Source organism: Marmota flaviventris, chromosome 3, assembly GCF_047511675.1.
Source record: "Marmota flaviventris isolate mMarFla1 chromosome 3, mMarFla1.hap1, whole genome shotgun sequence".
In the NCBI taxonomy this organism is placed as follows: domain Eukaryota; kingdom Metazoa; phylum Chordata; class Mammalia; order Rodentia; family Sciuridae; genus Marmota; species Marmota flaviventris.
Window position 1 is genome coordinate 68,683,096 of NC_092500.1, and position 12,718 is coordinate 68,695,813.

The window sequence follows — 12,718 nt, forward strand, 5'->3', positions numbered from 1 at the left end:
ACCACAGATATAGTGGCTTAAAACAACACAAACTTTTATCATCCTGTAGGTTAGAAATACAAATAGGAGTCTCACTGGACTAAAATCAAGGGACTGTCAGGTTGCCTTACTTCTGGAGGCCCTGGGGGAGAATCTGTTTCCTTGCCTTCAGCAGCTTCTGGAGGCTGCCCACGGGCCTTGACTTGGGGCTGTCTTCTTCCCACCTTTCCTTGTGATTGAGGACCCCAGTAATCCAGGAAAAGCTCCACATCTCAAGATCCTTAACTTTATCATATTAACAAAATCCCTTTGCCAGTTAAGATAACACATTCCCAGGTTGTGGGGATCAGAATGTTGACATCTTGGGGGAGCCATTATTCTGCTTACCATATCTTTCTGGAATGTAAATTCCATGAGCGAGGACGATGCTAGTTTCATCCACCCCCAACACCTACAAGAATGTCTGGCACATAATAATCCCTTAATAAACATTTGTTGAATAGGTGAGTATGAGTGAATAAAGAATTAAATAATAATAAAGGGGATTACACACAGGGAACCTAGTTGGACATGCTTAATTGTCAAATGAGTGATATAAACTAGTGAAAATTACCTTTGCATTACTTCAGATTAATTTGAAGATTGTATTTAAAAATAATAATAAAAAAAAAAATTAGCCAGGCATGGTGGCATACACCTGTAATCCCAGTAACTCCAGAGGCTGAAGCAGAAGGATCACAAGTTCAAAGCCAGCCTCAGCAATTTAGCAAGGCCCAAAGTAACTTAACAAGGCACTATCTCAAAATAAAATATAAAAAGGGCTGGGGATGTGGCTCAGTTATTAAGTCTCCCTGGGTTCGATTCCTGGATACCAAAAATAAATAAATAGAATAAATCAAAAAATAAAAACATTAAGTCCAAATCCTATTTCTGCCTATTACGTATTGATTCTGAGAGTGTATTTTTTTTTTAAATAAGAAGCTATTTTAAGGCAACAAGCTGAGCACTCAGTGCTCCTTTAGGAGCTACTGGTTGTTCAGAAGTGAGGGTGAACTCCATCGTCCAGAGCACATTGCATGGATGGATGCCTTCTGAGCTGGCCAGGATGGACAACAATATAGGCAAAAAGAACAGCACATGTGATGACCTCCCAGAGGGAAGGAATAACAGGGCAGGTTCAGGAACTATCAGAAAGTATGTGGCTAGACACTCAGGTTTCCAGTGGTGGGTTTGAGATTAGAAAGGCTCTTGTTTGGCCTCTGCCCCTGCCTTCCCCCCAACCCCCAACACCTACAAGAATGTCTGGCACATAATAATCCCTTAATAAACATTTGTTGAATAAGTGAGTATGAGTGAACAGAGATCAAACCCAGGGCTGGGTTGGATGTGGTAGTGGAGGGAGTAACAACTCTGTGCTTTAGAAATACTGAAGAGAGTAACAGTGCGAGGGCAGAGTACCCAGAAAAGACTAGATGCAGAGGGCAGTAGGACACCTGATCAACTCCTGGTGCACAAGTTACTGCATTTCTTAGATGAAGACAGCTGTGATATCTCCTCAAGTTGTTGTGACGAGGAGTGGGTGCTGAGAAGACTGCCTTGCACATCAGAGGTACTTGACAAAAGCCAGAAAGTGTAATTAGTAGTAGCAGAAGGCTGTCATATCGAGAGGTGACAAGGGGCCTCAGAATTGATTAGGTGGAAGTGGAGAGAAGGGAGAGAGGGAGCCAATTCCAGAAACACTTAAGCTATTTGAACCTAAAGGTCAGGCAGGAATTCATTAGCTGGGCCAACAGAAAGGAGGACAGCAAAAATATTGAGTGGACATAGTAGGAGTATCAGAGGGCAGTGAGAGAGCAAACGAGCTGGAGAGTGAGATTGTGCAAGAAAAAAGACAATTATGTAACAGTAGTTTAGGCTCAGGTTGTACATGATCAATTTTGTATTTTAGATTTTTTTTTTTTTAAATTGTGGAAACAGAAAGCAGCTATTAAAAGGCTTGAGATTCAAATGGGATCAGAGGCCCATTTTCACCATTTACTGTATGACCCTGGACAGATTTCCCTAACTCAGAGCTGCCCAGTGGAACTTTCTGCCACAAAGGAAACAGTTTATATCTGCATTCTACACTAGTCACATGCGGCTACTGAGTGCATGATATGTGGCTAATGTGACTGTGGAGCTAATTTTTTTTATTGCAATTATTATTATTATTATTATTATTATTATTATTATTATTATTATTTTGGGTACTGGGGCTTAAACTCAGGGGCACTCAACCACTGAGCCACACCCCCAGCCCTATTTTGTATTTTATTTAGAGACAGGGTCTCACTGAGTTGCTAAACACTTTGCCATTGTTGAGGCTGGTTTTGAACTTGAGATCCGCCTGTCTCAGCCTCCCACGCCACTGGGATTACAGGTGTGTGCCACCACACCTGGCTCAACAAATTATTAATGCTGTTGTTGAAATTGTTTATTGTCAATATTGAAATGCATACCAGGAATAAGCAATGTCTTCAGAAGATTAGCTAGACTGTGACATCCTGGTTAGATTTGATGGGAAAAGAAGATTATAGAGGAGAAAGCCTTTATAAGGCCATTTGGGATAATTAAGATCTTATCTGGAGAGAGACCATGGGAATGGGAAAGAATGGACTGTGGAGCTATCACACATACGAGTCTTCTCACATCAACTTCCTTTCCTAAGAGCACACACCTATCCCATCCCAGGGTAGATATCCCTGCATCCCCTACATGACAGCAACTGTCCCTGTCTGTAGCAGAGACCATTAATACTCACCAATATCTGTGGATCTCTTCTGGGCATGTGACCTACTAAATTTGAACTCCACTTCCAAGCCTCCTTGTAGTTGAATGGATGCCACAGGACTGAGCTCTGAGAAATAGAATGAAGGCAGAAGCAATATGTGCCATTTCCAGCTGGATTCATGACAATTTCCCTTATGTCCTGCAGTCCCTCTTTTCAATGTGTGATGATTTTAAAGAGGCCATATGTTGAAGATGGTGGTAGCACAGGATGGAAAGAGTCTAAGAGCCCTGAATAAACAAATGAATGGAGCGGAACCACCCCCTTTCATTCCCTAGAACCGCACTGAACTGTAACTTGAATGAGTAATGAACTTCTGTTGTGTTAAGCCCCTGTGATTTGGGTGTTGTTTATTACAGCTAACTTGTTATCCTATAATATTATCCCTCATTCCATTTCAAGTCATCTAAACAGGTTCTATATAGATTAACTGAATCGGCAATCCTTCTGAAGTCACTTTTGAATTGGGCTTCACCAGCTGGGCATGGTAGTGCACCCCTGTAATCCCAGCAGCTCAGGAGGCTGAGGCAGGAGGATCTCAAGTTCAAAGCCAGCTGCAGTAACAGCCAGGTGAGGCGCTAAGCAACTCAGTGAGACCCTGTCTCTAAATAAAATGCAAAAAAGGGCTGGGAATACGACTCTACGGTTGAGTGCCGCTGAGTTCAACCCTCGGTACCCCATCCCACAAAAAAAAAAAAAAAAAAAAAAAAAGAGTTCAATTGGGCCTCACCAATATTAACACAGAATTTTTTTTTTTTTTAAATAGTGGTGGAGATGGAACCTAGGGCTTTGTGCATGCTAGGCAGACACTTCTACCACTGAGCTATGTCCTCATCCCATTAAAACAGATTTCTAACTCCCATTTGCAGACATTCTGCCTCCTAAGAAATTCCTTCCTCACTCCCCACAAAAAAAGCCACATTCCAAACATCTATCTTCTCCCATAGTGTTACGTCAAGGACACCTGCCCTGAGCTATCTTCTTGTTGATTGAGTTTATTTGACTTGTCAGAACTTCCCCCTCTCTCTTCCTTCATACCACACAGAAGGACTGCTGATGTCCCCTGAGGCATGTCCTTATTCACCATGACCACAGGTTCAAACCAGGCTCCATCCCTGAGTCCTCCCATTCCTTCACATGCCGCATCCAATGCCCTGGTAAATCCAGATGATCTTCCCTGTCCTTTTTCTCTATACCCACTGCCAACTTCATCCAGTCACATCATCACCTGCCCACTTGCAACAGCCTCCTACCTGGTCCTTCTGCTCATTCCCTCCCCTCCAGTTCCATCTCACCCAGAAGCTGGCCTGATCTTTTGAAAATTACATTCAGAACATGGAACTCCCCTGCTTCCATTCCTGAAGAGCTTCCCTTAGCTCTTAGTGAAAACTGGTCACCATCTTGCCCACTCCAACCAGCCTCACCCTGCTTTTCACTTCAGGCACACAAATGTGCCACACTTGTTCCTGCATCAGGCTCTTTGTACTTTGTGTCTGGAAAGCTCTTCTCTGAGGGCTTATAAGATTGGTCTCTCATCATTCAAGTCTCAGCTCAAAGGTTCCCCCCTAAAGAGGCCATCCTTGTTCTCTCTCCACAGCACTCACCACTCTGTGAAACTGTCTTGGGAATTTATCCTTTCCACCCAGCCCACCATCTGCATCAGATTGCAACCTCCTTGAAAGCTTTTCCAGTTTTACCATGAAAATCTCATATCTCAGGAAATCCCTCATTCTAAGGCAAATCGTTATGGTTAGTCCCCATGTGGCCTGCCTTAATCACTTCTGTAGTTCGAGTACTAAGGATGTCAGGGTGGATGCGTAGGTAGATAATCCAATAAATATCCCTGCAATAAATAATGGCAGGCAGTCCATAAAAATTCTTTGATCCTGTCTCTAGGGGGCAGCATTTCCTAACCTTGTGCCTTCAAACTCAGCTGTGCAGGCTGGGCTAAAATCTGTGTAAATTTAGCTAATAAGTTCCACAATATTCTCCCTACACCTTACCTGGTCATTGGTCCTTCCCCAACCCTTGTAGAGTTCAAGGCAGAGTAGCCTGGATGTGGTGGCCTGAGGCTATGCCTGACTCATAGGTAGAGCCTCCTCCCAGCCGATCTTCTCCCCTTCTGCATGTTCATCTTCCTCCTGAGGTCAGAACTGTAGGCCACAGAGCAGAAAGGACTGTCCCAGAGGGAAGCAGCAGTTGGATGGCTGCAGGGAATCCTCCATCACCATGCATCTCAGCTTCTGAGGCTGCAGAAAGAACCCAGATCTAGGGGTTACCTTGGCCCCAGAATGTGCCTCCCCAGAACTAGGGTTGCCTTCTGCCCCTAAAAGGGGATTTCCTCACTTCTCAGGGATAGAGTGAAACTGTTGGGAGTCTGGTTTCTTGCTGAGCTCCCACTTCCTCTGCCTGTCCACTGACAGCCTAGGGTCCATGAAGAGGGTATGATGCTGAGTATAAAGATGCTGGGCAGAGGCAACAGGTCTTTGAGCAACAGCTAGAAGAGTATCAGAGGGAAGGGGATACTATCACAGTCGTAGTTACAGCCTAGGGAGAGCAGCTTGAAGAAGCTAGGGCCCAGACCTGCACCCTCTCTCCTGGAGTTCTGTGGGGAACCTTCTTCTCCTGGCCTGAATCTTCCAATCATAGGTTCACCTGTCATCCAGTTCTCTTCCTCCCTCACTGGGTGGTTGTTGCTGGATGGGGAAAGGAGGGGACAGGAAGAGCTGGCAGTTCACTTCAGCAAGGACTTGAGCCTGGGGCAGGTGACTCCTTGGAGGCGACAAGGGGGTGAAGAAAGGCAGGCTACACACCAAGGTGTGAGTGTAGGAGGGAACAATATTAACTCTTTCCAAAGGGCAAAGCCTGGCACAGGGGTTAATAAATGTTGGCTTTTAGATGAGAATTTGGGTTGGGGTTTATTGAATGAGAAAGTCATTGCAGGGGCTTCCTCAGTATAGGTTGATACCCTTGGAGTCCAGTTGCTAGGGCACTGGGTGAAATAAAAGACTAGCAATAGCCAGGTGTCGTGGTGCACGCCTGCAATCCCAGTGGCTCGGGAAGCTGAGACAGGAGGAACACGAATTCAAAGCCAGCCTTAGCAACAGGAGGCACTAAGCAACTCAGTGAGACCCTGTCTCTAAATAAAATACAAAATAGGGCTGGGGATGTGGCTCAGTGGGTGAGTGCCCCTGAGTTCAATCTGTGGTACCAAAAAGAAAAAAAAAAAAAAAAGACTAGCAATAAGGCATCACCTTATTGCTACATCATCCAAGAACAGCACCCCAGAGGTATAGTTCAGGTGGCCACACCTCATGGTACTTCCTGGAGGAGGAAGGGATGGACCAGTGATAGCTTAAGGCAGTACAAGAAATGGAGATAGGCCAAGAAGTGGGTGGAAAAATAGCAGGAAGAAAGACAGGTCTTGAGGGAGCCACCAGGGAGGTAAGAAAGACCTGTGGCAGGAGAGGGGAAATCTGTTGACCTATAATTCAGGAAACCTTACCTGCAGACTTCAACGTACAAAGGCAATGACCAATCAGGTATGTAACCTCAAGCAAAGCAGAGCCGGTTTCTGCCTGCTGGCTGCTTACATTCTCAGAAAGGATTTGCTAGATGATAGTGCACAAGCATTTAATTTCAGTGTGGTGAGTGCCAGACATGAGGCAGGGAAATAGGACCCTGTGGGGGAATTGTGACACAGGCTTGGCCTTGTATGGGGAGAGGAGCCAGGCTGGCTACTGCTGCTTAGCTCTCAGGCCCAGCAGAGCCCTCCACTAAGGCCAGGTCTGGGCAGAACTGGAGCAGGCAGGGAAGGTTAGACCAGGATTCAGGCCACCCCTGCAGTGCCTAAGTGGGGCACATAGACCAGATTCTCCACTTCCACTGGAGGTGAAGGCCCTGAGGAGAAGGGTAGAGGCTGGGGATCAGGAAGGATTTCCTTTCCCCCCTGGGTCAGAAGTCTAAGCAGCTAGGGCTGCCTCTCCATCCCAAGACAAAGACTGAAAGAGTGGCCTAGGTCTCTCTCAGTCAGAACTGTAGATTTACTTCCCCTCCTGAATCTGCTTCCCTCTTTGGGCCACTATTTTTTGTTTCCCTCTCTAGATCCACATTCTTTTTTTTTTTTTTTTTTTTTTTTTTTTGTGGTGCTGGAGATTATACATGAGGCCTTGTGCATGCATGGCAAGCGCTCTACCAACTGAGCTCTATCCCCAGCCCCCCTGTTCCCATTCTTTGCACTCTCCCCTGATCTTTCACAAGGTCCTCTCTGGAAGGAAGAAACAGGCAGCGAGTCTGGTGCCAGGAAGTCTTTGGACTGCGCAGCTTCCTCTCTGGCCTCAGCAATTCCCAAGTGGGATTTGGGGATGGGATTGGGGTCTGCTGTGATGCTAGGAAGGGATCCTTATTCCTGGCCTGATTGCCTGATAATCATGTCCTTTCCCCACACCTCCACCAGTGCTCTGGATATAGAGAGAGTGACCCACAGATCCTGGAAGACAGAACTGGGTATCTCATGAGCTTGGGCCAGGACCCTACTGGGATCCCTCCCCCAGGCTCCTGTGGCCATCTCTGCCATGACTCTGAAATTAGAAGGCCAGGAGGGTGCAGAATTTGCATCCTGAACAGATGCTGCTGGCCCAGGATGGATTGGAGGGTAGAAGTGCTTGAGTGCAGTGCTGGGGGAAGAGGGGATCCTTGTAAAGAGTTAGTTGGTAACACAGGTAGTACATCAGCTGCAGGAGAGGCTGGGGACTGGTATAGGCTGGGGAAGGGCATGGAAGGCTAGGAGTGAGTGTAAGGGACAGTGGCCGTAGCTGGAATGAAGTAGCTGTTTCAGAGAACTGACCACTCAAGGTCAGTTGCAGTGGCTCCTGGGTACTTGGGAGACACACACACACACACACACACACACACACACACACACACACACGTACTACTTGAGAAGCAAAAGCTGGGAAGAGAAAGTGGTGATTAATATCTGCACCTTCACATAACACCAAATTTGCATAGGGGGTAGGCCTGCTCCCCCGTTTGGGCACCTCCAGACCTGGTCCTCTTTCCTGCTCTCCTGCTTTCTCCCGCCCTCCAGCCACCACCATAACCACCATAGATCTACTCAGCGATTGTATCCTTGCCCCTGTCATACATGGGTAGCTTGCATACCAGCCAGAAGAATGCGTCTACAGGAAAGTGGCTTCTTGTACTGCCTCCCCACTCTGGCCTCAGCAAACTCCCAGCTGGCCCTCAACCCTCACCATGAGCCCCAGCCTGCCCACTCCCCCACCAAGAAAAGGCAGGAACCCAGGTTCCTCTGCTACTGATCACTGTCACCAGTGGCTTGTGAGTGGCTGGCTGTGGCCTGTTATCCCTAGGAAGGTTTGGCTTGATGCCCATCAACACCTGCTCCCTGCCTTTGCTCCCCACCCCAGGAATGAGCAGGGGAGGAGATGAAGTGAACCGGAACCTGGGCAAAAGTCAGAGCGCTTTAGACCAGGTCGCCAGGAGGTAGAGTCCAGATGAGGATACCTGGCTTCTCATCTCAGTTTCTCCCCATCATTGTTCTTCCCTCTTCCCCTGGTCAAGAGGGAAGGTTAGGGATAAGGGGGAAAGGCTGGCAGCAGGTCTTTCATCCTCTATCTCCAAACTCACTCTTTGCAGTCCCACCAGAGGCCTATTAGTTAAAGCTTCCCCCAACCTCTCTCTCCATCCCAGCAACCAACCTCAAATGACTCATCTGAACCTTGTGAGCAAAGTCTGCAGCACAGGACAGAAAGAGAAAAGAATAGGAGGCAAGGAAGTAGCAAGGAATGAGGGAGATGGAGGGAAACAGCTTGAAAATGAACTGGAAAACTAGTCCTTCTCCCTTCTCCACGGCCTGTCTGTAGGCCCACCAAGGCACCAGCTGACTTTCGTGGCTCCTCTTCATTTCATTCCACTCATAGCAGTGAAACACCTATTTTATGCAAGATGCTCTACTGGGGAGGGAGATTGGTGTGTTACTGGGATAAAGATAATTCCTTTAGGCTCTATGCTCCTGAAAGTTCAGGATGGGATCTTCCTGCCCAGTTTTTCAGCAGAGTTCCTGGCACCTACAGTAAATATTGTTGAATAGATTAAAGATTCTTTAGAGATGTTGTGGTGTGGCATGGGAATGACCGGGGGAGGCAAGATTGAGAGTAGCAATCAGGGATGAAAGTGGGAGAGGTTGTGGTACAAAATTGTGGTGAAGTACATGACTATGCAGTCAGATTCCCTGAGTGTGACTCTACTGCTTACTAGTTGTGTGACTTTGGGCAGGTTACTTCACTGCTTTGTGCCTTAGTTTCCTCACTTGCAAATAAGTTGTTCTGAGGATAAAAAGGTGTCCACAAAGTACCTCAGAGTAACACAGCAGGCTGTAGACAGAAAGTGCTGGAAGAGACCACAACTGGACTATAGCACTTTCAGTGGAAAACGGCACAATAGAGGTACCCAAGAGACGTTCCATTGGTTGAATCAACCAGGCTTAGCACCTGATTAGATGTGGGAGGAGGGACAGGCCATCAGGTTCTTTGCTTAGGCAGTGGGGGTCTCCAAGAGCTAAGAGAAGTGAGGCAGGTGGAGGGGGCCTTGGGCCCGAAGGGAGTTCTGGACAAATGGAGTTAAAGGCTCCTGTGGAAATCCAGGAAGTTATGGGTTTAATGTGTGTAGAGCTGAGCGAAGAGGCCAAGGTGGGAGAAATGTAGTCCAGAGTCAAAGCCAGGGTCCTCTTAGTCCTCCTCCTCATTCCATTCTCTTGACTATTCCATGGGCCCTTGTCACTTGCCTGAAGGGATAGGAAGGGGTTGAGGACAGTCATGCTCTGACAGGAGCTCACTGCATGGACAAACTGTGTGTGTGTGTGTGGGGGGCGTGTTGTATAGCTTCCACTATCTGCTTATTCATCTCCTACCTGTGGAGCTAGTACACTCAGGGGTGGAGACATTATCCATTTGTGGGCTTGTCTCTGTAGGAGCTGTCAGAATGTTTCTGAAGTAGCACTATAAAGTGGTAAAGCACACAGACTCAAAACCACTTGGTTAGAATCACTCACTGCTCCATTACTTCCATGGGGCAGGTCATTTAATCTCTTTGAGGCTCAGCTTCCCCATCTGTAAATTGGGATCACAATAATACCTATCACATTTGGTTGTGACAATTAAATCCGTGAATGCATAGAAAGTATCAAGAACAGGGCCTGGCAAATGTTACTAGTGTTATTATTTCTTTTCTGTCTAACACACCTGCCAGACATTTAATGACAGTCAGCGTAGGGTGGAGGCTACACTAGGACATGGTATGATGGTCCCCAAGATGATTTACCATCTGACTTGGATGTCTTTCTCAGACATATTTCCCAGTCTCTTGCTTTTCTCCAGGTCTCAGCCTCAATCAAATATCGACTGAGCAATAACTCCATTGTCCAGTCCTCATGCAGAGAAGGAAAGCCCTGCCCCATCACCTGCCTTGGCAGGAGGCTGGGGGCCTTGCCTGCTGCAAGAAAAGTGACACAAATGGGAGGTTCAATCCCTATGGTGTCCCCAGGCCACCTGAGTACTCAAGCCATCTTCTAAGTCTCCCAGGAGAGAGGACTGTGTGTGTGTGTGTGCGTGTGTGTGTATGTGTGTAGGTTTGGAACAGTTTCATTTTTATCTGTTTGAATGGTTTTCTTCAGATGCTTGTCCCCAGCCAGGCCTCCCTGCCATGCACACGTTCCATTTACCATTCTTTAGCATCCTCTCCTAGGCAGTAAAGTCTAGAAGATTGAATAGAGTGCATACAGAGCTCATGGGGTTAAGTATAACCAGACAACCTGATTTCTAGCCTCAGCTCTACCATTCACTAGCCATGTGACCTCGACAAGTTACTTAATATTTCTGAGCCTCAGTTTTTCCATATGTAAGGAGGTGATGGTAGTAGTATCTACTTTATACGACAGTGTTAGGGAAAGCACTTGGGAAGACTGTAAGGGACATGATTGGCTTTTGTGGCTCTACTGAAAGGTCTACAGGTAAGTAGGTGTCCTGCCTCACTTCCCTGGTATCTTTTCCACTTGCCCAAAGCAGGGGCAGCAGAAATAGGGAATAGGACACTTCATGACTCCATTGACAATCTCAGGCAACTCCTGCAAGAACTTCTAGTCCAGGTCTTTGTCACCAGCAACCTGAAACTTCATTACTTTACCCCCTCCCTTCCCAACTCTTTTCCCCATTCCTACCTGAGACTCCCAGTATCCAAGCTAGTCTTCCTTTATCCAAATTCCAGGTAGTTGGGTTGATTTGGATCTGTGGAGAGATATTTTCAGGCTTCCATCACTCCCTGGAGGGGCATTAAAAACTCTACTAATGTTTCTTAAAGTGTGGACCCTGCAGATGACCTCATATGTTTGTCCAAAACACAGATTTTCCATTTCATGCCAATAAAACTGAATTTAAATTTGGGAGTTGGAACATGCATTTTAATAAGCTCCTGAGGAAAAACTTATATACATGCACATTAAAACTGGGATTTTAATTACAATTAAAATTCCCCTCTCTGTTTCAAGAAAATAATCTTCAGTGGAGGATGGGAGCTCAGCATTCAAAAGCAGAGGGGATCTGCCTGCTGCCATGTTTCTCCTCCAATACCGACAGGCTCAACAGCAATGGGAAAGAAGTTGAGAGGGGGTAAAAAGGGAGTAAGTCCTAGAAAGCTGGGGGCGGGTTGTGAGCCTTCTTCTAAACCCTTATTATCGTCCTGAGCAATTACAATTATGGGGCGCCACGGAAGTCGCTGTCCCAGGGTCACAGTCTCTGCCCTCTCCGGAGCATGAGTGCAACAGAGGGTGGCGTTTGGCTATCTGTGCGGCTGGGGAAACTGAGGCCTGGAGAGGTGGAGGGCTTCTGTACTTAGTCCGCAGCCGGTCTGGCAGGATGGAATCTAGGTCTCTGCTTCCACCTGTCCTGCCACAAGGAAGCCGGCGGTGGAGGGGCGTGGCTCTCTTAAACCCACTTTCCACAAAGCTCTGCCAGAAACGCAACCTCCCCACTGGGGCCTTAACTCTGTCCCTCACCACGCATCCATGAAAAACTGGAGCGCGCTCCTTCCTCTCCAGCCACAATTTCCCTACCCGCGCCCGCGCTCCGGCTGAGTGTGTCTGGGAACACAACGGTGTGAAGCTCAGTAGCGGGATTCCCCATGGGAAAGTCGCCCAGTCCCTCCCCGGGGATGCTAGAGACCCTGAACCGAAACAGGAGGCAGGACGCCCCCGGCCGGGAAGCGGCCCCAGCCCGGATTTCCCTCCCGGGTGGGGCAGCAATGACTCACCCCCTCCCCCTTCCCTCGGTTTCCTTGTTTGCATTTCTCCTCCCGGCCACGTGGCGATCGGTGCAGCTACTCACCGCCCTAACCTCGACACCCCGGCCTCTGCTGCCCCTGCACACACCCTAGAGCCTTCCTACCCACTGGGGTTTCTCCGGGCTCCAGATGGTGCCCACTGTACTTACCCCTGGGTGCCGACTCCACCCCGCCCCCGCCAGTGCCCGCCCCCTTCCCCTACACCCTCCCTTACGGTCAGGCCCAGCGGCTGCTCCCCACCCCTTCGGCCAGTCCAGGGAGGGGAAGGGGGCGGGCAGCGCAGGGGGTGTGACAGCTCCCTCCCGGACCAGTGCCAGCGGCAGCCTCGCTTCAGCGCCCTGTGCCAGCTGGCTCTTTCGTCTGGGACGAAGGCGGAGGCTCGGGGCTCCTAGTCGCTGGGCCCGGGTGTGTGGGGGGGTGCTCCCCCCACACCCTCTACCCTCTACTCACCCAAGACGAGCCTCTGCACCCAGTCCTGCATTTTGCTGTCCTCAGAGCCGGTTCCGGTCGGAACTAGCCCTGTTCACTGCCCCTGGGACTTACGGCCGGCACCCGGCA

General features: G+C 48.3%; 1 long non-coding RNA gene across 2 annotated transcripts; it reads right to left on the bottom strand.

Annotated features, from left to right (window-relative positions):
* Positions 1–17: 17 nt before the first annotated feature.
* On the bottom strand, positions 18–12,698 carry LOC114103940 (uncharacterized). Of its 2 annotated transcripts, none has more exons than XR_003584751.2 (4): positions 12,611–12,698; positions 11,043–11,109; positions 4,810–5,055; positions 18–2,875 (listed from the first exon to the last, which is right to left on the bottom strand). It is a non-coding gene; the product is annotated as an uncharacterized lncRNA (long non-coding RNA). The 2 variants fall into 2 exon arrangements; XR_011707086.1 differs by lacking the exon at positions 12,611–12,698 and adding an exon at positions 12,310–12,340.
* Between the last annotated feature and the right edge of the window lie 20 nt (positions 12,699–12,718).